Source organism: Schistocerca americana, chromosome X, assembly GCF_021461395.2.
Source record: "Schistocerca americana isolate TAMUIC-IGC-003095 chromosome X, iqSchAmer2.1, whole genome shotgun sequence".
Taxonomy (NCBI): domain Eukaryota; kingdom Metazoa; phylum Arthropoda; class Insecta; order Orthoptera; family Acrididae; genus Schistocerca; species Schistocerca americana.
This window is the reverse complement of record NC_060130.1, coordinates 738,505,915-738,532,018: the sequence shown is the minus strand read 5'-3', so window position 1 is coordinate 738,532,018 and position 26,104 is coordinate 738,505,915. Positions and strand designations below refer to the sequence as shown.

The following is a 26,104-nucleotide window of genomic DNA, read 5'->3' as shown; positions in this document are numbered from 1 at the left end:
GTCTTAGGGAGCACGGAACATTCCAGCCTATGACTCGCGACTGGGGAAGACCTAGAACGACGAGGACATCTGCAACGGGCGAGGCAATTCTTCGTGCAGTTGACGATAACCCTAATGTCAGCGTCAGAGAAGTTGCTGCTGTACAAGGTAACGTTGACCACGTCACTGTATGGAGAGTGCTACGGGAGAACCAGTTGTTTCCGTACCATGTACAGCGTGTGCAGGCACTATCAGCAGCTGATTGGCCTCCACGGGTACACTTCTGCGAATGGTTCATCCAACAATGTGTCAGTCCTCATTTCAGTGCAAATGTTCTCTTTACGGATGAGGCTTCATTCGAACGTGATCAAATTGTAAATTTTCACAATCAACATGTGTGGGCTGACGAGAATCAACACGCAATTGTGCAATCACGTCATCAATACAGATTTTCTGTGAACGTTTGGGCAGGCATTGTTGGTGATGTCTTGATTGGGCCCCATGTTCTTCCACCTACGCTCACTGGAGCACGTTATCATGATTTCATACGGGATACTCTACCTGTGCTGCTAGAACACGTGCCTTTACAAGCACGACACAACATGTGGTTCATGCACGATGGAGCTCCTGCACATTTCAGTGGAAGTGTTCGTACGCTTCTCAACAACAGATTCGGTGACCGATGTATTGGCAGAGGCGGACCAATTCCATGGCCTCCACGCTTTCCTGACCTCAACCCTCTTGACTTTCATTTATGGGGGCATTTGAAACCTCTCGTCTACGCAACCCCGGTACCAAATGTAGAGACTCTTCGTGCTCGTATTGTGGACGGCTGTGATACAATACGCCATTCCCCAGGGCTGCATCAGCGTATCAGGGATTCCATGCGACGAAGGGTGGATGCATGTATCCTCGCTAACGGAGGACATTTTGAACATTTCCTGTAACAAAGTGTTTGAAGTCACGCTGGTACGTTCTGTTGCTGTGTGTTTCCATTCCATGATTAATGTGATTTGAAGAGAAGTAATAAAATGAACTCTAACATGGAAAGTAAGCGTTTCCGGACACATGTCCACATAACATATTTTCTTTCTTTGTGTGTGAGGAATGTTTCTTGAAAGTTTGGCCGTACCTTTTTGTAACACCCTGTATACTATCTGTTGAAAAGTAGACGGACACCCCTATGTAATGTGGATTGATCACCTGATGTGACAATAGACGGGCCTGCCAGTATAATAGGAGGCGGGCTGTGTTGTGCTGTCAGTATAGAAGGAGCAACAGCAAAATGGGTCGGTCAGGAGATGCCAGTGGCTTCGAACGTGGACAAGTCATTGGAAGGGAATATGTGGTTCATCTGTAAAGGAGACCGCTTATAAAACACTAATACGACCTATTCTTGAGTACTGCTCGAGCGTTTGGGATCCCTATCAGGTCGGATTGAGGGAGGACATAGAAGCAATTCAAAGGCGGGCTGCTAGATTTGTTACTGGTAGGTTTGATCATCACGCGAGTGTTAAGGAAATGCTTCAGGAACTCGGGTGGGAGTCTCTAAAGGAAAGGAGGCGTTCTTTTCGTGAATCGCTACTGAGGAAATTTAGAGAATCAGCATTTGAGGCTGACTGCAGTACAATTTTGCTGCCGCCAACTTACATTTCGCGGAAAGACCACAAAGATAAGATAAGAGAGATTAGCTCTCGTACAGAGTCATATAGGCAGTCATTTTTCCCTCGTTCTGTTTGGCAGTGGAACAGGGAGAGAAGATGCTGGTTGTGGTACGAGGTACCCTCCGCCACACACCGTATGGTGGATTGCGGAGTATGTAATTAGATGTAGATTTAGATGTCACCTGAGTACAAAATCCATCCGCGACATTTCAATTCTTGCGGACAGTGGTTATAAAAAGTCGCACGAAAGCAGCAGAAGAAGTAACTCGTGAATTAAGAAGCGCTACCAGCACTGCAGGTGGCGCAATGACTCGGCTTTAGGAGTTAAAAGAATCGAGTGCAGTAGTCGAGCAGCTTCCCATAAGCCACACTTTTACAGTCAATGCAAAGCGACACTTGAGGTAGTGTAAAGAGCATCGCCACTGTGCAGTCGATGACTGGAAACGATTGATTTGTATTGTGAGTCACTCTGTAACCTGTGGCAATCCAGTGGAAGCGTTTTGGTTGGCCGAATGCCTGATAACGTTACCTGCCATCATGCGTACTGCGTAGTACAGAGGAGTTGGTGTTACGGTTTGTGGGTGTTTTCGTGGCTGTGCTCTGGATCCCTTAATGCTCTTAAGAAAACGCTAAATGTGGGAGGATAAGAATGTATTTTACAGCACTTCTGCTTACAGTAGAGGAACACAGCAGAGATTATGATTACGTGTATCAGCATGTCATTGGACCCGTCATAAACCAAACCTCTGACGCAATAGTTTGTTAATAGTAACATTCCAGAAATGGCCTGGCCTACCAAAATTCCATGGAACCCAATGGAACTGCTTTGGGATGAGCTAGAACGTCGACCTCGCACCAGAACTCAGCATCAAACATCACTACCGTCTCTGGTTTTGTCCCTTGGTGACGAATGGGCAGACGTTCCGTCACAGACATTCAGACACCTCCTTGATAGTTTACCCAGCAGAGCTAAAACTGCCATAAAGGCTAAGGGTGGACACACCCCATACTAGTGTCCACCAAAATGTATCCAAATACATTTTAAGAGATAGTGTACATCTACGGGCTTACACACTAATACTTCTCGTCCATTTACTAATGGAAAATGATTTTCGTATTGATTTTTTTCAGTATTTCTCATTTGCAATTCCTAAATGTAGAGCGGGTTGTTCGACTAACAACTTCTCAGTTTAATAAAGGTAAAGGGGCAGAGGGAGTCCCAGTTGGGAGTTCCAGCATTTGCCTTACAACCAAGGGAAGCCCTCAGGAAACCTTGGTCATAACAGGGGAATTGGGTCTAATTTCAATTTAATTCTGGAATAGTAAATCTCAAATAAAAAATAATATCGTAACGTATGTGAAAGTGTATTTCCTTATGTGTATACTGAATGAAGGCGACGACTTGCCCGACATTACCAATGTACCTATTTTGTTGGAGTAGTATTGCCGTGTGGATGCTGGTCTCGAATTTATCTATTTTTTTTTTAGTTCGCCGGCCGCTGTCACCGAGTGGTTTTAGGCGTTTCAGTCCGGAACCGCGCTGCTACTACGATCGCAGGTTCGAATCCTGCTTCGGGCATGGATGTATGTGATGTCCTTAGGTTAGTTAGGTTTAAGTAGTTCTAAGAATACGGGACTGATGACCTCAGATGTTAAGTCCCATAGTGCTCAGAGCCATTTGAACCATTTTGAAAACCGTAAAAGAGAAAAACATTTTAACAGGCGCCAGACTGTTCCCGTAACTACCACCAGTCTTCTACCGTTTACGATCGGGCAACACGCGTCGGGCTGATCAAGTGGAATGCGATGGCGACAATTAGTCGTCGCAATCAACAGTGGCTTGGAAAACATTTTTGTTTAACACTCGCTACAAGTTTTATATCAATGCCTTGGTGAACAGTGGTGTGAAATTTTGGATGTCTTGTAATACTGTGAATCATTAAATTGTGTCCTGTTCCGGTGTTCATTGTTAGTTTCCGTCGAATTTGATTAAACGATGATCATAATCACTCTCTTAGTTGCGTTTCTTGATTTCCGCTAAGCGTCAATGAATAAAAACCAAGTGGCATCCTATGTTTCGGTAACTCTGTTTCATAGCACTGTATTTTCTTCGCCACCGCCACATCAGTTCTACATCTACATGTACATGGATACTCTGCAAATCACATTTAGGTGCCTGGAAGAGGGTTCATCGAACCACCTTCACAATTCTCTATTATTCCAATCTCGTATAGCGCGCGGAAAGAACGCACACCCATATCTTTCCGTACGAGCTCTGATTTCCCCTATTTTATCGTGGTGATCGTTTCTCCCTATGTGGGTCGGTGTCAACAAAATAGTTTCGCATTCTGAGGAGAAAGTTGGTGATTGGAACTACGTGAGAAGATTCCATCGCAACGAAAAACGTCTTTCTTTTAATAATGTCCAGCCCAAATCCTCTATCATTTCACTGACACGCTCTCCCATACTTCGCGATAATACAAAACATGCTGCACTTCTTTGAACTTTTTCGATGTATTCCGTCAGTCCTATCTGGTAAGGATCCCACGCCGCGCAGCAGTATTCTAAAAGAGGACGGACAAGCGTAGTGTAGGGAGTCTCCTTAGTAGATGTGTTACATTTTCGAAGTGTCCTGCCAATAAAACGCAGTCTTTGGGTAGCCTTCCCCAACATTCTCTTTGTGTTCCTTCCAATTCGTAATTGTAATACCTAGGTATGTAGTTGAATTTACGGCCTTTAGCTCTGACTGATTTACCGTGTAACCGAAGTTTAACGAATTCCTTTTAGCACTCATGTGGATGACCTCATACTTTTCGTTCAGTATGGTTTGGTGTTTGCTCGTCGAATCCTTCGCCTAAACGGAGAACCCAATAGGGACAAGATCAACGAGACAGCTTTAGATGACGAGAGGTAAGCGAACTTAGCGATGCTACGAAAGTGAAAAGACATATGTCATAATCTATAGTATTGATACACGCTGGCATTTCTTCAAGGTGGGTAGAGCATTGTATGACACCTATCCTGTAAAGGATAGATATTCCAATGTTATAGTAACAATCCACCTTCGCCTTTTATTTTTACGTTATAGTGGGACCATATGAGCCAAAACTATTTTGCCATGGAACGAGCCAATACGTACGCTACTAGAACACTGTCTCACAAAAAAGTCAAGCGGCCAGAAAGCGTTGTCGGATGTCAATGTGACTTCGTACGTGTACACACCGTCGGTGGGTGTTTAAATGAACAGATGTGCATTTATTCTCGATAGGTATAACGGCCTTAGAGTTTTATAGTGTTGTTCATGTTCAGTGTTGTTATCGGGCCTGGTAGGGTATATAAAGATGGGAGGGGGGGGGGGGGGGGGGGTGAACAGCGTCCGATGTTGATCATTGTGAAGGAAAAGAAGATGTAGCTTAATCGTGTGAGACATCGCTATCGCCGGCCGGGGTGGCTGATCGGTTGTAGGTGTTACAGTCTGGAACCGCGCGACCGCTACGGTCGCAGGTTCGAATCCTGCCTCGGGCATGGATGTGTGTGATGTTCTTAGGTTAGTTAGGTTTAAGTAGTTCTAAGTTCTAGGAGACTGATGACCTTGAAGTTAAGTCCAATAGTGCTCAGAGCCATTTTTTGAACATCGCTATCAACACCTGGAAGAGTTTTAAAGGAGCCTCACTGTGGGTTTCCATTTGGCCAGCTGGTTGAATGGGGCAATTCAGATTTGTCGGGAGTGCGGATCTGACGGCCCAGTGTTGGACTGCATTGATTCAAGAGGGCAGGCACACTCGTCGTCAAGGCTTCCGGTCAACCATATCTCACCACCACAAGGAAAGATCGCCGAATAGTGTATCAAGCACGTAGTAATCCATTCGCATCTGCACCTACCGTCCGAGAACTCGTAATGGACTCCCTGCAACACAATGTGTTTTCGTGCATCATTGGCCGGAAGTGAGCAGTAGCCGGATTAGGGAATTATCACCTGAAGCGTAAGCTGCCGTTATCACTACAATACAAAGGACTACGTTTGGAGTGGTGGCGTGACGGGGAAGCATTGACTGCTGATGAATGATGTGTTCAGCGATGAATCGCTTTTCTGCGTCACTCCGGATGACCATCGTCGACGAGTATGATGGCGACCTGGGAAGAGCTCCCATTTTTCCCATGTTTTGCAGAGGCACAGCGGGGATACTGCTGGCGTCATGGTGTGGGGAGCCATCAGGTATGACTACAAGTCATGATTGGTAGTGATTCAAGGAACTCTGACAGCAAAATGGTACGTCACGGTCATGCTGCTTCCTTGTATGTTACCTCGCTTGCGACAGTATCGTGATGCCACTTTTCAACAAGTCCACACTCGTCCACACGTGACATATGTCTGTATGAACTTTCTGCGCGATGTTGATGCATTCCTGTGGCCAGAAAAATCCTCATATTTGTCCTCTATATAACATGTGTAGGACCAGCCCAGACGTCATCTCCATCCCAGTTCCAGTATACAGGATATCAAGAACCAGATACGAAAGTTGTGAGCTAGCATGCCTCAGGACAGGATACAACGGCTTCCAAACGTAATTAGTATAAGCATCCAGTTCTGAGGGGACGTAACGTCATATTAATAAGGGGGCTCAAACGGTTAATTATTTGAGCCGAGTATTGTCTCAATTTGTAATCACTGAAATAACATCACATACTGAAAAATATAAGATACCCCCTCACCCAGTGATTTTCATTTCATTTCCTGCTCCCCTGCTGGGTGCTTTACTTTTCTTGTCAAGCAGTTTACTTTACAGAGTTCTGATTAGAAAATTTTTGAACAAAAGAGTTAAGGAATTAAAAATACACTAAGAACATTCTGAAGGAGTGTATAAGTAAATAACTCAATACAGTGAAAAGTTCTCAAATGCTGCCTTTACAGAATAGAAGAAGGGAGCTACAAGGAAACTTTTGAACATGGATTTAAATACTTGGAAGTTATCAATCTTTTTTTAAAAAGTTCTGCTGGGAGCATATTAAAAATTAAACTTGTGGTATAGTGCACAGGTTTAGTGTTCACAGAATGAATGTTGCAATTTTTACTGAATGAGCCTTTGTTGTCAGCAACATATCCAATGAAGGAATATATGTACAGCGATGCTAGAGTTATGATTCCGTGAAACCTGAAAAATGGTCTACGCGAAATTCGTGAACTGACACTGCAGATGTGTCTGACTGCTCCTTTCTGGCCTAAGAATATTCTTGGTCATTGAACACAGATGGCCCAAACTATAAGAGCTTATGAGATGATAGAGTGAAAATAAGTAAACTAAATCAGCCTTTCGGGTTCAATGTCAGTAGTGACAGTGGAGAACAATCTTATAGTAAAAATAGCAGCATCGGCACAAGGTCTTGAACATTATACTTCCAAAAACTTTCCACCTACCCATTTAAATTTAAAATGATCGACTTCCCTCACTGTTTGACCAGCATGGGACAGCAAAATTTAACTTTCACAAGAGTACCATATCAGAAACTGTATGTATTGCGTTGTGTTGCAGTTACGCTTTGATGAGTTCTCTGAAAGCCAGGTGCTGATGTTACTGACTACCCTATTAGCTACACCATTAACACTACGTTCCACATATTTCGCTGTAACACATGTGTCACATGCGAAGACTTTTTTTTTTAATTATGTCGTAGTAAAGGCTCTTACCGTCAACAGTTCTCAGTCATCGCCATATAAGACAATATTATTAACCCACGTCTGTCGCACCCACTTTAACCTCCTGATGGTCGGTTCCACCCTGTGCTCAGCTGCAATTAATAGCCGGCTCCTGAAGCGACTTACCATCAAGTCAGTCTTCGATTATAAAAATTACCTCCTTCCATTTACCCTGGAAACATACCCTGAAATTTTTCACTTAGGAAGAAAGCACCGAAAGAAATGCACTGGCAGATACTTTGGTGCTGAGGCGCGAAGCAAGTTATTTTTTTTAATGTTGAAGTTACTCAATTTTGGTGCACAAAACAGCGGTTTGTACAGCTTTTCCTGTCTACCACGCGACTTGGCAAATAAGCAGATGCTGGGTTATCAAGAGAAAGTTGTTCCATGTAGCGCGAAATCCAAAGCTCACACACGTGAATCTCAAGCACTTTAACCATACCAAAAATGTCTCAAATCATTAATTTTTTGAATAAATTGCAGTTCATAGCGACAGCTAAACTGTTTTATATGTAATTGATGCATACATAACTTGTAGAGGAAACAAAATCAAGGCAGTGTTGATGTTACATTGCAGACGACTTCCATCAACCGGTACTTTATATTTTATAACAGTTCCTGTAACACAGTTCATATGATAATTTTTGATTAATGTGTATTTTACTAACAATGAAACGGTTCCTTGTTTATTCCCTGTGTTCGCCACAAAAATTCGAAGTGACTGTTGGACCACGAAAACGAACATTTTCCTTACACAAGGCACTTCTGATAAAAGAAAAAATTAATACATCCAGACACTTCACAGTAATTACTAGTTTTGTTTAGACAAAATAGGAATGGAGGAGGAAATGGTCGTGGCAACTATTGTGGATATTGTGCTTCGTATCAGGCATACTTGAGCAAGGTGGTGTTCGCCTGCTCAGCTGAGTGGTAATGTGTTTGCCCCTATGCAGCGGGTCCAGGTTCGATTCCCGAGGGTTGGAGATTTTTCCCCGCTCGTGGACTTCGCATTGTGTTGTCTTCATTATCACCGCTGCAGACGTCGCCCACTGTGGCATCACCTGAAAGACGACTTGCGTCCGGCGGCAGAACCTCCCCGGATGGGGCCTCCCAGTCATCAATGCCACACGATCATTTTTTTTGATGAAATTGGTAAAACGTAGTGACTGCCAATGCACAATGACTGAAGCTTAACAATACTCTTCCAATGATCTAAAATGACAAAGTACTATCGGAAATTACACTGTCTGACAATTTTCTGATAAATGCTTTACACTGTCGAAAAATTTCTTTATCAATATGGTGAATCAAACTATTAGCTCCGTGTGAAATTCAAACTATATTAAAAGTCCTTTCGTTGTCCTCTTAAAGACAGAGGTGTTGTTATGTCCAGGCAATGAATGCAACAAAAGCAATCAGTTATTTTCTTCAAGTGGTTACTAGTTTCGGGTGTAATATTCAAACTCATTGTCTCCCATATTTCCTAATTTTGCTACGACGATTTTAGCAGGTAAACAGTCGTTTTTTTTAAATTTTAGGTCCTAATTTGCCCAAAGGTTCCTGAAAATAGGTATAAAGCTGCGGAAACAGTAATCCAATCACGGGAATTGTTGTATACGAATGGGCTAGAGCGTTCATCGATTGTAAACTGCCTCTGTATTTCTTTTTCTTTCTTTCTTTTTTTTTTAATTCAAAAAGATAAACGTGTGCTTTGCACGCAGTTCTTGAACGAAACCTGAGTGACTGGCTTTATACACAGCATTTTAAGGGATAACAAGAAGCTACGTCTTACGTCACCTACAAATTTCACTGTAGCATTACCTATTAATGACATTTCCTCTACACGTTTGAAGTAAATTCAATAATTTTGGGACGTCCTTTTCGATGTAATTTCCTGAATCTTTTTAACTAACCAAGTAAAAGAAGCCTGGAAATCAATAATATCCATCTCACTCATAATTTAGAGGCCGAGTCTCAAAGATATATCTCAGTAAAAGTGCAGTGACTCTCACGAGCAGTTCTAAATATTTGAAATAGCTTTTCTTTCACACTTTTGCGAGTTTCATTTTGGGGCATATTTCATAGTTTCTTCCACTTATAAAATTCAATTTCAGATTTTACGAAATAAAACCAGCTTTGCACAGTGCTTAACTATAAGCGTTATCTCCCTCCTTTGCTTAACCAAATATACTCCTGGAAATGGAAAAAAGAACACATTGACACCGGTGTGTCAGACCCACCATACTTGCTCCGGACACTGCGAGAGGGCTGTACAAGCAATGATCACACGCACGGCACAGCGGACACACCAGGAACCGCGGTTTTGGCCGTCGAATGGCGCTAGCTGCGCAGCATTTGTGCACCGCCGCCGTCAGTGTCAGCCAGTTTGCCGTGGCATACGGAGCTCCATCGCAGTCTTTAACACTGGTAGCATGCCGCGACAGCGTGGACGTGAACCGTATGTGCAGTTGACGGACGTTGAGCGAAGGCGTATAGCGGGCATGCGGGAGGCCGGGTGGACGTACCGCCGAATTGCTCAACACGTGGGGCGTGAGGTCTCCACAGTACATCGATGTTGTCGCCAGTGTTCGGCGGAAGGTGCACGTGCCCGTCGACCTGGGACCGGACCGCAGCGACGCACGGATGCACGCCAAGACCGTAGGATCCTACGCAGTGCCGTAGGGGACCGCACCGCCACTTCCCAGCAAATTAGGGACACTGTTGCTCCTGGGGTATCGGCGAGGACCATTCGCAACCGTCTCCATGAAGCTGGGCTACGGTCCCGCACACCGTTAGGCCGTCTTCCGCTCACGCCCCAACATCGTGCAGCCCGCCTCCAGTGGTGTCGCGTCAGGCGTGAATGGAGGGACGAATGGAGACGTGTCGTCTTCAGCGATGAGAGTCGCTTCTGCCTTGGTGCCAATGATGGTCGTATGCGTGTTTGGCGCCGTGCAGGTGAGCGCCACAATCAGGACTGCATACGACCGAGGCACACAGGGCCAACACCCGGCATCATGGTGTGGGGAGCGATCTCCTACACTGGCCGTACACCACTGGTGATCGTCGAGGGGACACTGAATAGTGCACGGTACATCCAAACCGTCATCGAACCCATCGTTCTACCATTCCTAGACCGGCAAGGGAACTTGCTGTTCCAACAGGACAATGCACGTCCGCATGTATCCCGTGACACCCAACGTGCTCTAGAAGGTGTAAGTCAACTACCCTGGCCAGCAAGATCTCCGGATCTGTCCCCCATTGAGCATGTTTGGGACTGGATGAAGCGTCGTCTCACGCGGTCTGCACGTCCAGCACGAACGCTGGTCCAACTGAGGCGCCAGGTGGAAATGGCATGGCAAGCCGTTCCACAGGACTACATCCAGCATCTCTACGATCGTCTCCATGGGAGAATAGCAGCCTGCATTGCTGCGAAAGGTAAATATACACTGTACCAGTGCCGACATTGCGCATTCTCTGTTGCCTGTGTCTATGTGCCTGTGGTTCTGTCAATGTGATCATGTGATGTATCTGACCCCAGGAATGTGTCAATAAAGTTTCCCCTTCCTGGGACAATGAATTCACGGTGTTCTTATTTCATTTTCCAGGAGTGTATTTTACAGCCTTTTTTGTGTTTCTGAAAGCTATTACTGTAATGTTTTCTTTGGGTTAGGAAGGCATTGCTTCTTTGTTATGGACTTTAATTAGCATCGTTGGAACCATAGTTAGAGGATCGTCCAAATTATTTCCTGTTTCTTCTAATGTTTCCTCAGTTTCTAACGAAATGTCGACATCGTTCAAATGAATATCGAAGAAGTTAACTACTAAATACCACATATGTAGGTCATCAGGAGAAGTAGGTGATTTCCATTGTCTCTCACGTTCTTCATATTTCATCTTTGGAGGGTTGAAACAATAAACTGGATTGCACATTACCGAACCTGCAAAAAGACAGATGCTATTACGAAGCATATATGAAGAATTTACAAATGAAATTAATTCAGTTTCATCTACATTGTAAACAATTAGCTATATCGCAAAGGCAACTGCTAAGTAGTATGGATATGAAATAAATTGCAAATTTGAGTGCATAGCAACTGTGAATGATTGTATCAGAGAAAATATCGACAGAACATGAAATCCGCTTTACAAAATTACGATCAGATTGTCGAGTTATCTGTTTATCGACGCGCCATCAACCAAGACTATGCTTCTGCCGTGTTGCGCGTTTGCTGCCTGCTACAGCTATGAAAGGGGTGTGCGTATCACCAGCCGCCTGTTCAACAACAAATTTGGCAATTTTCAACATTTTTAAAGAAGTACTTGCAGTTTGTCTTAGCAGCTAAGATTTTGACGTAGTCTTTCTTTTGGTACAAACAATTTCAAGGAAGGTTTCGACAGGTCGGACTGGACTGTTCCTTGTGAGCACCGGTGCTGTGACAGCCAGTAGTAAAACTGACATTCAATTGCCATCTTACAATGGTGGCGAGGGCAGGGGGGAGGGGAACATTGCCTAAAGCTCTTGACCGTATAACCACAGGACGTGGCTGAAAGCTAGAGAATATTTTATTTATACGTACTCAGTTCCACGTTTCATGTATCATTAACGATAGCAATGCTCATTCAAACACCATAATGAAGTTACAACTGCTTTAAACACAGAGTTTCACTTCCACCCCTATCTCTAGTTTCATAACTTGTGGGATGTCAACTGTGTAAATATTACTCTGACTAAGAGATATCTAACCCGCCCTGATAGCTGCTCGGTGTAATGCGTTGCTTCCCGAGCGGGAAGGCGTGCCCGGCACGAATCCGCCCGGCGGATTAGTGTCGACGTCTGGTGTGCCGGCCAGCCTGTGGATGGTTTTTAAGGCGGTTTTCCAACTGCCTCGGCGAATCCGAGTTGGTTCTCCTTATGCCGCCTCAGTTACACTATGTCGGTGATTGCTGCGCAAACACTGTCTTCACGTACATCTACACCATAATTACTCTGCCATGCAAACCTTGGGGTTACACCTGTCTGCTACGAGAAGTTCCCGTGTGTGTGTGGGGGGGGGGGGGAGGGGGGGAGGGGTCCACTGGGGGTCGAACGGCACAATAATCCTGGCGGTTCGGTGTGCGGCGGCACTGAGGCGAGTGGACTGCTGCGGCCTGTTGTGGGGTTGTGAACCACTGAGGGCCACGACGGGACGAAGCCTCTCCGTCGTTTCTAGGGTTCAATACACACACAATACACAAAGAGATATCTAACGAATAATGTCTCTCATCTTAATAAATTACACTAGAATTACATTTTGTTTCTTTCGAACATGATACTTCTGTACTTTTAATTATTTTTCTGATTAGAATGTAGTAGGTTCAAATGAGCGTATGACAACGGCAATTAAAAACAAAATATCGTAAAGTTCACGTAATCCAACCATTGGAAATAGACATATACCACAAAATATCTTTATTACATCATAATAGAAGTAATGCTACGACTAGTCTAGAATCGCTACAGACACACTACCTAACCCACTTTGACTTTGAATCCAGTGACTGACCTTTTCAGTGTCATCACATCATCCTTAAGGTTAGCGTGACGTCATCAATGACCGTGAGCTCAAGACATCATCAATCAATCAATCAGTCAATGAATAACTGGAAATGAATAGCACCATCCATATCCACTCCCCTTTTTCCGCAATGGTGTTATGTCCACCTTAAATACGACCATTTCAGAAGCTTCGGTCTCAGTGTCTCGTCATCCCATCTGCATCTCTGATTCAAATGGAATGACAGTCTCGCAAGTTACAGGATAACTTGGTTAGCGAATTCCGATGTGCTTCGCTTCCGACCACGCAGTCAGCCGACTGTAGTCGAACCTAGCCACTGCAAGCTTCCACTGCTATTCTAACACCTATGTGACTGATAGCAGATGTGGACGAGACTGAGCCTTCCCATGGTGAAGGGACATACCAAGTGACTGCAAACTACTGCTTACAACCTGACACTTGAGTATCACCTCCCTGGCTGTAAGTAGTACCACCTCCCTGACTGAATACTGCGTTGCCGATTTGGATCTTCACGACACCTGCTTTCCTTAATATGCCGTTGCCATCCACTTAAGCACACATCTGTCTTTGAGAGCAGTGGGGCGGTCCTAATGAGTTAGTGGCGAGTCAGGGTAGGCTTTCGCCTATAGATTCCTGTTCTTGCCACCTGCACGACATCAGCGCTGGGTCCTGACCTACAGGTTCCTTAGGACATATGACAGCCACCTACAGCGGTTCCTGAGGTCAACCTCCTGTAACTGTAGCATCATCACCTCGCCTCCATGCCCACTGAAAATAATAACATGATGGTTGACAGCTACGACTAGTGATCAGAAGTGGGCCTCACACTGCCGCTCTACAACTGACAGTGCTACAACCACGCCATCACCACAGCAGCTTCCCTCATGTTGCAGTGAATTCTTCGCACAATGGATACAGGGTGGTGAGTGGGAAGTATTGTTTTATGTTTTAACTTACCTTTTCTGTTGCGTAATTCATTGACTATGGTGGATCGTAGGGACATTCATTTTAATGTGAAGGTGACTCTTCTACAACCAGGTTAACCTCCTGACTTATCTGCTTTTAAGGGTAACTGTCATGAGTCATAATTAGCACTTGTCAGGTGTACATTTTGCAATCTTTCTGGGCACAAGCTGCCATGAACGAAGATTGTGCCAGCCATATGTTTCACTTGTTGATGTTGGGGTCCTTTGGCGCGCCACTGTAGTGAATGTAGGAGGGTTATGATGTGCCATAAGTACTAGAGTAAGTCATAGCTTATGGTTTACTCTCTAGTGTGAACTTTGTGTCATTCCCTTTTGTACCGTACATTTCTTTATTGTTTGGGCAGTAGCAGAATATGCAAGAAGCTGGTAGAAACAAGCACTACTAGTATGTGTGATTCTGCTGCCGCCATGACGGAGTAGGTCGTTACTTTACAAGCAGATCTTGAAGAGAAAGACGAGGAATTATAAGACTAGTAGGACCGGGCAGAGGTACTGTGGGCCGAGAAGGAACAAGTACTAGGACAACTTGAGTACGTTAAGATTATACAGAGTGTTCTCTCTCCTATCGATCCTGTAGTAGCGAATGTGATGTCACCTGTTTCTGGCAAGGCAACAGAGGACGATAACATCTCAGCTACAGCCAAGTTGGGCGGTTGGTCTGACGAAATTTGCCTCCGTATGATCAATTTGTGTTTGATCAGAGAGGCTAAGACATGCGTTACCTAACAAGAGACCTTGCAGGATGCACAAACATTCGGACAGTTAGGTGAGAGGTTACTACAGTGGTATTGTGAACAGAACAGTACTCGCTTGTTTATGGAGAAATTGAATATGCTAACACAGAAGCATAACGAGCCCATTCAGTCATTCGCGGATAGAATCCTTTTGTATAGCTTACGGGGAATGAGGAAATCAATACAGTGCTACAAAAAGTCACGTACTTTAGCGCGGCATTCCCTCTGAAATGTCACGTAGGGTTAGGATAGAGCATTCGCCCGATTTGGCCACAGATTAGTACAACTACACAGTTGAAAGAGATAGATACAGCTACTAGGGGACGTGGTGACTGCTCTCTGATCGCTTCAGTAATAAAATGGCACAGATATGGACTTCAGGGCTATGTGCAACAACGATATCGTCAGCCAAGTTGGTCACAAATCTCGGTATTGCATGAGTAAGAAACGGGAAAATCTGTATCAGCAAAAGCGTTCGTTGAACGTGAACAGGAACGTATCAACCGTCGAAAAACGTTCCCCCTGAAGTGCAGTATTGGACGAGTAGACGCAGAGATCGAATGCCTCATGTGGAGTTTCGTTAGTGACAAGGAACATGAGATTTTAGTAGATACAGGAGTGCATGTGTTAGTCGTCATGCTAGATCTCTTGGGTAGAAAGAGACAAAGGGCTCCATATTATTAAACTTCATGCTACAATCGATCTTTCGCGTCATAGTGTTGGATTTGGAGAGACTTTCTTTTGGCGAGTGATACCACTTCAAGGGAGGCAATGTTGCAAGGCGCACCAATCACGAATGTGTTGCCATTTTCACTGCATAAACGCACGCTAAATATGGGTTCCCATGGTAATGTACCATCAAGTACAGCAACATTAGTTTGGGTCTCTGTGGGTACAGACGTACGACAGGAGATGTTATGTGTGGTTGAGCCACTTGAAAATAAAGGGCGTTTGTATACATTGCACTATTTTGTATGGAGAAGTGTAGCATATATAAGAAACGTAAATGGTGAAGGTATGATTCTGTCTAGCCTAGACAGTTTCGGTATGGATGATGAGAGTGTACCAAAGGGCGTAATGACTGCCACAAGCATACTATAAATGATTCTGCATGATGTGACAAAGTGAGTCATCTGCAGGGCAGTGACTGGAGAGCTATGAAAGCACTACTGTTACAATTTAAGGATTTGTTTAATGCACAGCGTCCATTACCCACGACTTTAGTTACCCAACATAGGAAATATTGCTCTGGTTTGTAGGAGGCCGTATCATATAGCAAAACAATCGCAACAACTCATGGATGAATTCACTGACTAACGTGTGGCAGGTGTGGCAGAAGGCACCATAGATCCCAGTGATAGTCCCGGGGGAGGGGGGGGGGGGGCACCTGTGGTCTTGGTCATGCGAAAAAACCAGCGGATGGCAGGAACAAATATCACTTTTGTTCCGGCTGTAGATACCTGAACGCTCGAACCACTACCAGTGCCTATCCGATAAACAGCATCATAGAGAAGCTTGATAAGTTATTCAGATGAAAATACTTCTCCACTAGTGATATGTGGAGTGGTTACCAGCAGATGGAGGAATCGTCGAAGGACAGACCTCAAACAAGTTTTACATTCCCATGGCCACGTTTACAATATAGCAGAATGCCATTTGGGCTTAAAAGTGCACAGGCTGCTTTCAAAATATTGCTAAACAGGGCTTTGCGTGGCCTAAAACTTTGAAAATGTATGGCATATCTTGATGATATTATAATTTCTTTGGAATTTATGTGTGAACATGTAAAAAGCTGGAGGAAGTACTGAGTTGACTACAGGCAGTGTATCTTAAGCGAAGTACTGAAAAACGTAATTTTGCACGACTCAGGTACCTTGACCATGCTATTAGTGAAGATGCATGAGTAACACCGCCTTTAGTGTCGGCAGTCTCTGAAGTTTCAACCCTTCAAACAACGTAAGAGTTACAACCTTCTCCCTCGCCTCTGTAATTATTACCGAAAACGTATCAAAACTTTATGTAAATTGCTAGACCATTAAATCATTTGTTGAAAAAAGGTGTTAAATTTGAATGACCGTCAGAATCTGAGTGTGACTTTCAAGCATTGAGAAAAGCATTAACCAAATGCCCGGTACTGGTGTTTCCTGATTTTGACAAAGAATCCATCGTGCCCTTGGTTGTATTCTCAGCCAGGATATACAGGGTGGTCCATCTGAAGTTTCAGATGAGGTTATCTCGAAAACTTTACATCAGGTAAAAATAGTGGGTAAGACAAGTTCTTAAGGTCACAGGGGGACATCATATGATACTACACGTGACCCTTGGGTGGGGCAAGGGCAACTTTTAAATCTTAAATGGGAACCCCCATTTTTTATTTCAGATTCGTATTCTCCATAAAAAAAGTAATGAAGTTTTGTCTGAAACATTTTTTAAAACCATTGACAGATGACGCTGAAATCGAGAAACATTAAAATTGGGGAAGAACTCCGATTTATTTAGAATGATCCGAGAAAGACGCATCAAATCGATACAAAATTTGCACCAATTCTTTCATTACGCCAAATTAAGCTATTTTGTTACAAAATGTATCCTACCCGCTACAGTTTTTGATGGAGGGACGCGGAATGGTATTGAAATCTCGTTAGGGAACTCTTCACAATTGAATTACTCATCCGACTGTGGCGCTATTGTGGCCAAACTGCGAACTATGGCTCAGTATAAAGGTTGGTGCAATGCGATCAGACATCATTTCCACTTTCAGATTGTGAAGCGTAAACATCAACTGGCGAAGGTAAATCATTCTTTAGCGAAACATGGCTCACTATCCTCCTACAGATATTGTTGGTATGATGTCAATTTTAGGTGAAGGCCATAACACTTACACTGCAGCTGCGCAATAGTATGCGGACCGTTTTCCAAACAGATGACATCCAAGCGAAAACATTATTCGAAATTGCACTCAACGAGCTCGAAATGGATATACGCACCGTCCAACTCATCATCGCGAATACAATGAAAATGACGCTCGTACCCTTACCGTTCTCGCCTGTGTTCAACTTGTAACGCTGCGCTTTGGGGCACACAATACTCATTACAGCCTGTACTATGGTAAGTTGACGGGCTTCACCTTATGAGAAAGGATTTTTGTATAGAAATTGACCGCGTGTACCTGAATGGAGGCAAATCAGACTTACACCCACTCGGTAATAACAATGATACGTCAAGTAAGTCCGAAATGCAACTACACGTCAGGACGGACAAGAAACAACACAGAAGATGCTACCAATTTGTTAATTATACGGTCGCCAGCCTAATTAGGCATTAACTGAGTTTCTTCCCTGTACAAGTTGATGTACGTTCATGCAAAACAACACGTAATAACACTGCATAATATGGTAAATTTTAGAACCAGAAAATCTACTGAACTGATAAATTCACTTTCTATATTGATATGAATAAACCATAAATAAATAACACCACACTACAATGTTTACTACAAAACTTCGTAGTGGCTATTGATCTGATTAAAATAGGGCATAGGTTACCCTAGAAATAGCACTTTCGAAACACACACACAATGTCAATTTTGATAAAGGTGAAACACTGATAAATTTCGGTTTTTTATATTGACGTTAACTTTGCGGATCAAATCAGTCTAGAACACTTCAGAATTCAAATGAATAAAAAAGAGGGGGGGGGGGGGGGACCTTGAAACTGTTATGATCACTGTATTAAAACAATTAATTACTGAAATCATTATGCACTCAAGATTTCCAATATATGAGTTACTACTCTTTTTGTCTTATTTCCTGCTCATTTAAATACCATTATATTTGTCTCGAAATAATTAAGTTTCATTACTAATTCAATATCAAAATTATCTTCCCACTTTGTCAGACCTTTGTTATTCGTCTATTAGTTCATTAACAAAAAAAATTCTTTAAACATCATTCTAACACAGCTAGGTCTGCAGGTAATAATTATTAACACAAACTTTAATTTTTCATCTTGGGACACTCGAATTGCACAACATTTGGAAAGGACCCTGTCTAGGTTAGTTGTGAGGATAATTAAATGATAGGACAGTTCTGGTAAAATTTAAGTTGTTATTGAATAGTATGGAACAAAAGTAACACTGGTCCACACGAATACAGTACTAAAAGTTTCAACCTGTTTGTATCGATGTGACGGTTGGCAGGCGGCGAGATGGCGAAGCACAGAGCGCACATACAACCACAGCAATGGCTCTTGATGTAGCGGCACTTTACTTCTTCATAGCGTCGCAATACTTTTCCATTTAGTGCCTATGGAATTTTGCCATGCTGTATAGGCGTCGGAACGGCATATCCGAGGCTCAATGAAACTACGTCTTCCAGGAGAGCCTCCTCGATCCAGAACGTGTTGCTCAGACCAATGCCCAACTCCGACTACTACTGCTGAGCCCGTTATGCCGTGCAGTGCCCGTGTGCATTTTCCCGCGCTCGCCTGCCATCCACCTTTTACCGCTCCCCTACAGACAGGGTATTCACCCGAGGTTTTGCATTCTACATATTCTAACACATTGCCTACGTATGGACCAGACGCACAATTACAATTTCAACATCTTACAATAGTTTCAACGTTTCTTACATTTCAATTCTGTTATAATATTGCTTGAAATTTGACATAAACATTAATATTCACATCGAAAATTGTTTACAGTTTCTTTAACATAATGGCATGAAACAAAAAAAAGAAATCAAATCAGAACATCGATTACACTAATTTATCGAAAATCAGAAGAAAAAATTATTATATGTACAACAGTACAGCGTTGTTGTTGTTACAAACTGGATCGCGAAATTAGTAGTCGTGCGATTCAGAGACAAACTGGAATACCGAAATCAACTGTTTTGAGGATTTTGAAGGCACATAAATGGTTCAAATGGCTCTGAGCACTATGGGACTCAACTGCTGAGGTTATTAGTCCCCTAGAACTTAGAACTAGTTAAACCTAACTAACCTAAGGACATCACAAACATCCATGCCCGAGGCAGGATTCGAACCTGCGACCGTAGCGGTCTTGCGGTTCCAGACTGCAGCGCCTTTAACCGCACGGCCACAACGGCCGGCGAAGGCACATAAATATCATGCGTATCATATCACACTGACACTGGCGCTAACGCCGAAAGATATGCAGATAAGCGTGCATTTCTGCCAATGGGCCTTGGAAATGATAAGAGGTGACAATGATTTTTTAGATACGTTATGTTCATCGAAGAAGCCACGTTCAAAAACAATGGCCAATTAAATCGTGATGATTGTCATTGTTGGTCCCTTGTCAATCCACACTGGCACAGCCCCGTTGACAAACAACACAAATGGCCATCAATGGTCTGGTGTGGAATTTTAAACGGTTACTTGATAGGACCGTATTTTTTTGACCGAAATGTTACTGGGGAATCTTATTTACAACTTCTCCGGGATGATTGGTTGGAGCTAATTAAAGATGTTGATTTAGAAACTATGCAACGAATGTGGTTCCAACAGGATGGAGCAGGTCCCCATTATGCTAAAATGTGCGGAACGTTTTAAATTTACGGTACCCTGGTCGGTGGATAGGACACGGTGGACCAATTCAGTGGCCTCCACATTCACCAGACCTAACATCTCCTGATTTTTTCTTGTGGGGTTATTTAAAAAATGTTGTTTATGAAAGACAGCCCACAACCCGAAACGATATGGAGCAACGCATTCGAAGAGCGTGTGCAGCCATACCACGGGATGTGCTGCTCAGAACTGCGGACAACTTTCGCAGACGTTTGACTTTATGCATTGAAGCAAATGAGGATAATTTTGAACAATTTCTTCGTGGCTAATTTCATTAATTAAGCACCCCAAATTGTGAGAGGCAAGGGGACTCACACTAATGAAGCACCCCATGGGAACATCATTCTACAACGTCCATGTCGTTGTTCCTGGGTAACGCTAAAAGTAGGATACAGTACATTTTGTACAAAAATAGCTTAATTTGGCGTAACGAAAGAACTGGTGAACATATTTTATCGATTTGATTCGTCTTTCTCGGATAATTATAAATAAATCAGAGTTCTTCCCCAATTTTACTTTTTTCTCGATTTCAGCGCCATCTGTCAATGGTTTAAAATAATGTTTCAGACAAAACTTGATTACTTTTTTATGGAGAATCCGAATCTGCAACACAAAATGTGTGTTTCCATTTAAGATTTAAAAGTTGCCCAACGCTCCACCCAAGGGGGCGGGGGCTGGAGGTCACGTGTAGTATCATTTGATGTCCCCCTTTGAGCTTACGAACTTGTCTTACCCACTACTTTTACCCGATATATAGTTTTCGAGATAATCTCATCCGAAACTTCAGATGGACCACCCTGTCGACAGTAAAGAGTATCCTGCAGAGTATGCAACTTAACAGCTCAACAGTGCGAAAAGCAATTAATCTACCACAGAGAAGGAAATGTTGTCAATGATCTATAGGATCACTTACTTTTGATGCTACCTGTACAGACAGAAAAACAGAGTTGTCACAGACCACACTTCATTGAAAGGACTGTTTGGTTTGAAGGAGCTCTCTTGCAGATTGACAAGGTGGGCTCTTAAGCTGAATGAGTCAGACTACAAAGTCACTAATAATCCTGGGAAGAAACACAGCGCGGATACTTCGAGCTGCAGGATTCCAGTGCTACAAGCACTTAGGAAAGCTGTGAGGTACAGGAAGAGAACGCAACAAATTACGCAGACTGTCAGGTATTTAGGTCACAGGTGCAGTTTATAAAACATGAGGGCCTACTATGCAAGTCAACAAAATGTGGACCATGCATAGTGGTTCCACTGTCACTGAGGAACAAGGTGTTGCAACAGGCACATGACCATTGGTTGTTGGGTCATGGTTATCGAGGACCGATGGACAGAAGGACAGCAGAAAAATTTCGATGGTGGACGAGAAAACGAGATATGGACCAGTATGTTCGAAACTGCATACCATGTGTGCAACGGGGCAAACTCAGCCATAACAGGATTCTTCTCCAAAGATTGCTGGATGCATCAAAACTTTTTCAAATAATAGGGTTTAATATTTTGAGTCCAGAAAGAACGTCAGCTGGTAATAAGTATATGTTAACCATTATTCATCGTTTTTTCGCGATTTATATCTATTAATTAAAACAGTGAAAATTTTAGTTGGTAACTTGATCTTAACATTTACTGAGGAGGTCATATCTATGACGATATACACCATCGTATTCCATCAGAAATTTTTCGGTTTTCCCTTTTGGTGTGTAAGGATTGGTAACCAACATTCACTGGTCAACTCTGAAATGTGGAAGCTGATTTACGCGCTGCCCCATACATTCTTGTCTTTCCAGAGCCTTCATGTTTGCTTGTTTCACTCTCTCCCTAACTTCGCATGCAGACTCCTTTGATGACTCAATGTCGGAACCTAATTAGGCTGCAACATGTTGATGGGAGATGGCATTTTCCCTCTACAGAAAACTTCGTACGGTGAGAAACGAGTACTAGTACGGATCCTGGAACTTGGAATTGTACACACTGGCCACAAATTGGAGATCTTTGTCCCAATTTGTATTTTGGCTGTTAACGTAATGACTCATCACCTTGGGGATTGTTTTATGAAAGAGTTCGTTTAGCCCATTTGCTTGCAGATGGAAGGAGACTCGTCCATAGACTGTGAATAAGAATTACACAGGACAGGTGTTTCACCAAATTGGATAAGAAGTTTGTGGCCCTCATAAGTCATTACAGTTTTTGGCACGCCAAATTTAAGACTCCAATTATTGACTAACTCTGAAGCAACTGTAGTACCCTGCTGGTCAGGAATTGCTGTCTTAGATATAAATCGCGAAAAATTATCAACAGTCGTTAATACATACTTATTACCAACTGACGTTCTTTCCTTTTCGGAATAGCAAGCGAAGAAGATCTACAAGGACTGAACACTACAATAGGTCAGGAGCAAGACACAGTAGGAAGTATTAAGACCACAGTAGAGTGGCTTACAACACAGTTAACAAATTTATTGCTAAATGTGTTGAACAATACTAACGTAATACACTAGATAGCTACGGAGCTCACATAGTGTGTGTTTAATACGGCGGCAACAGCAGACAAACCCTGGCAGTAACTGAGAAACATTAATTACAAAGGAGGATCAACATTGATCGTGGAAGTAGGAATCTTTATTTCTTTTGCAATTCGACTTCAATCACTGTGTGACCACCATCAGTGCTGTAGATAAAACAAGAATAAAATAATCAGACTACACTATGACATATTACATCTGCCCGACTAAGCAAGTAAGAACATACAGAAGAGATCGTTTGCATCAACATTCGAAGTATTAAACCTCTGTGCACTCATAAATGCAAGCAGTGACACTGCAATATCTGCACATATCATTGTCAGACCGAAGGTACAAAATCAACTGGGCTAGCTGCTTAAAGGGACTTACGTGGCTATGCTCATTGCCAACGTTGGACGCAACAGCGCCCTCGCTAATGATCATTATTGCATCTTCCATTAATGGAAATAGAAGACATAACGAAATATAATATCGAATCCACGCACACATCAAGAACATTAAAAGTGAAACTCTGTAGAATTAATAGCAAAATAATAAAGCTGACTGTCCTCACGCCTTCTGGTTTGTGTTTCAGGAACCATGTCACAACATACGTGGTGTAGCATGAACCATACTAGAATTATCCAACTTACTTTCAGTGAAAAGTGACACATTCAAATTCTGTTTTATAAAAATTCTAGCTATGCTTGGGTTGTCCGGTAATTAATAACATTAATAAATATGAGCAGCTGTAGGAATCACGTGTATACAGATTGGCGCGTTCTGCATGTGATGCCAGTAATATTGGGCAAACTGTAAAAAGGCGTGAAGTGAGGTTCCGCAAGCATGTGACATTGGACAGGAGGGATAGAGCAGATAAATCTAACTTTGCGGTATATCTGATTGCTAATGGCCATGCCCCCCCCCCCCGCCCCCCCCCCTGACCAGGCATCAGAATTAAAATTGTTGTACAGGGGTGAAACAGGAAGATATCACGACGTCCTTGAGGAGGTGGAGATATTTCACAGTAAAAAGTTGGCCAGATGTATGCTCTCGCTTTTGGGATTGCTTCACATCATTTCTGGTGCCGACTACGAAAAATGAGACACCGCAGTCTAACGGACGGGCAGTAAGGGCTACATAGTTCCCCTTATATCACGTCACTGCAGCAGAACACCGTATGAGAAGGAGTGTACACAGTTACTCTTTGTTCCTTTTATGTTTCGATAAGAAACATTTCATAACAGCAAATTGTAATGTCGTACTGTAGACTAAGTCTCAACTGCAGTAAAAGTGAGTACCCATTTTTCAGATTCAAACGCCAAGAGAACGTTATGGAAATACATGATGTTAAAGTCACTTTACCTAAATATGATTACGAGAATTTTCTGTTCACGTTTTTATAAGGTCCTTTTCTAAAAGGTTTTAGATGGTGTTGTACATATGTTTATATCTATGTGGTTTTTATACGTCATTCAAAAGTATATGAGTGTCAAAATAGATGCCAGTGGGTGTGAATACAGTCACTATACTTTAATATGAATAATGACGAATTTGTATCATGGTTTTTAAAATTTTTTTACACATTGTCGCGTATTTTTATATCTTATTTGTATTTTAAACATTGTCTGTCATACAAGTGTTTGTAATTGTAAGAATATAGACATTTAATATCAGAGGGCATATTAGTGTAGCCCAACTCTTGTTTCACTGAAATTATTTCAATGTTACGTTAGTATAATGATTGCAATACTGTGTTCTAGTACGGTTCATGTTACACCACGTTTGTTGGGACATGCCTCCTGAAACATACTCCAGAAGGCGTGAGAACTCTTAGATTTTTAATTTCCTATTAATTCTACATATTTTTACCTTTAAGTTTCTTGATGTGTACGTGGATCAGATATTATATTTCGTTATGTCTTCTGTTCTCATTAATAAAAGATCTTGTAGTAATGATGATTAGATAGGCTGCTGTTACACCCGATGCTGCAAAGAGCATTGCTGCCTAGGTCCCTTTAAGCTGCTAGACCAGTTGATTTTAAAGCTCCGGTCTGACAAGAACTCTTCATTAACGTGTGCAGACATTGCAGTTTTACTGCTTGCATTTATGATTCCACAGGGGTTTAGTACCAAGTAAGTTGATGCAAACGATGTCCTCTGTATGTTCTTACTTGTATAGTTGTGCAGATGTAATATGACATACAGCAGTCTGAGAATTTTATTCTCATCATACACTTCAACTCTCCCATACCTACCTCCAACGCCACCTGAATCTCCTAGTCGAGTGGTGTAATACGTGGAAACTTCACGTTAACTCGCAGAAAGGCCAAGCCGCCATCTTTTGATTACACCAAACGGTGTTACTGTCGTCCAGATTTTCGTGTCTCCATCGACAACCAACCGATCCCTGTGACTAACACAGTAAAGTATTTAGGACTAACTCTCGACAGACAACTAACATGGAACGCACAGCTCCTTACCATCCAACACAAAGCCCGAAACCGACTAAAACTACTAACAGGCCGCACACGTGGTCCACAGCCTTCAGCCTTCTACCATTAACCTCACCTATAAATCCTTCATCCATCCCATCCTAACCTTCGCTAACGTTTCCTGGAGCTCTGCCTCCCCTAAATTCTATAAATCCCCTGAAATCCTGGAAAGACATGTACTCCGCGTCTCCTTTTGCATCCACCTACCTTATCCAACTCGTATCCTGTACCAGATTCATCCACTTCCCACACCTTCTTCTCTTCCTACAGCACTTTCGATTCTATACATTAATCGTAAAACCCAGTCCGAGCATCCAATATCCCACCCACTAATCACTAATCCACGTACCCCGTTGCGCCACTCCATCCATGTTCCATCTTCCATGCAACTGCATGCCTTATCCATCCTCTCCCGCCGGAATGTTAACAAACTCCCGCTCCCCAACAATGAAATCTGTCCCAAGATATACCCCTCATTCCATCCCTAATCACAACGCTCCACCTCCTTTCAGCCTCCAATTTTCTCCTTCCCCTTTCATCCATCTTGCTGACTTCTAGTCGCTACCTGTGGTTGTACAAGGCCCCGTAGTCATACTCATCACCACACCTCGATCATGGCAATTTTATCGTATGTCACATGGGATCACCATGGCATCATTCATTTCAAGAGTGACTGTATTTTCATTGTAATATAAAGCCGCCAATCAAGTTTTAAAAACCATCAGTACAGGGTGTTTGAAAAAGAACTCCCTAGTTTTAAGTATAAATTTAATGGGGAAATTAATGAAAAATTACATCAATGAGCACGTATCGTGTAAGAGAATTCCTTCACATTTTGTTTGATGTTAGGAGACGTCAACGTGGAATCGAATTGTTGCTCTGCACACATCGAGACGATATTCTA

The 26,104-nt window shown here is 42.8% G+C and overlaps 1 protein-coding gene across 1 annotated transcript in view; it reads left to right on the top strand.

Moving 5' to 3' along the window:
- The window catches only part of LOC124556294 (glutamate receptor ionotropic, kainate 2-like), a 414,191-nt gene that overhangs the window by 803 nt on the left and 387,284 nt on the right, over window positions 1-26,104 (top strand). The gene's annotated exons all lie outside the window — the stretch shown is intronic.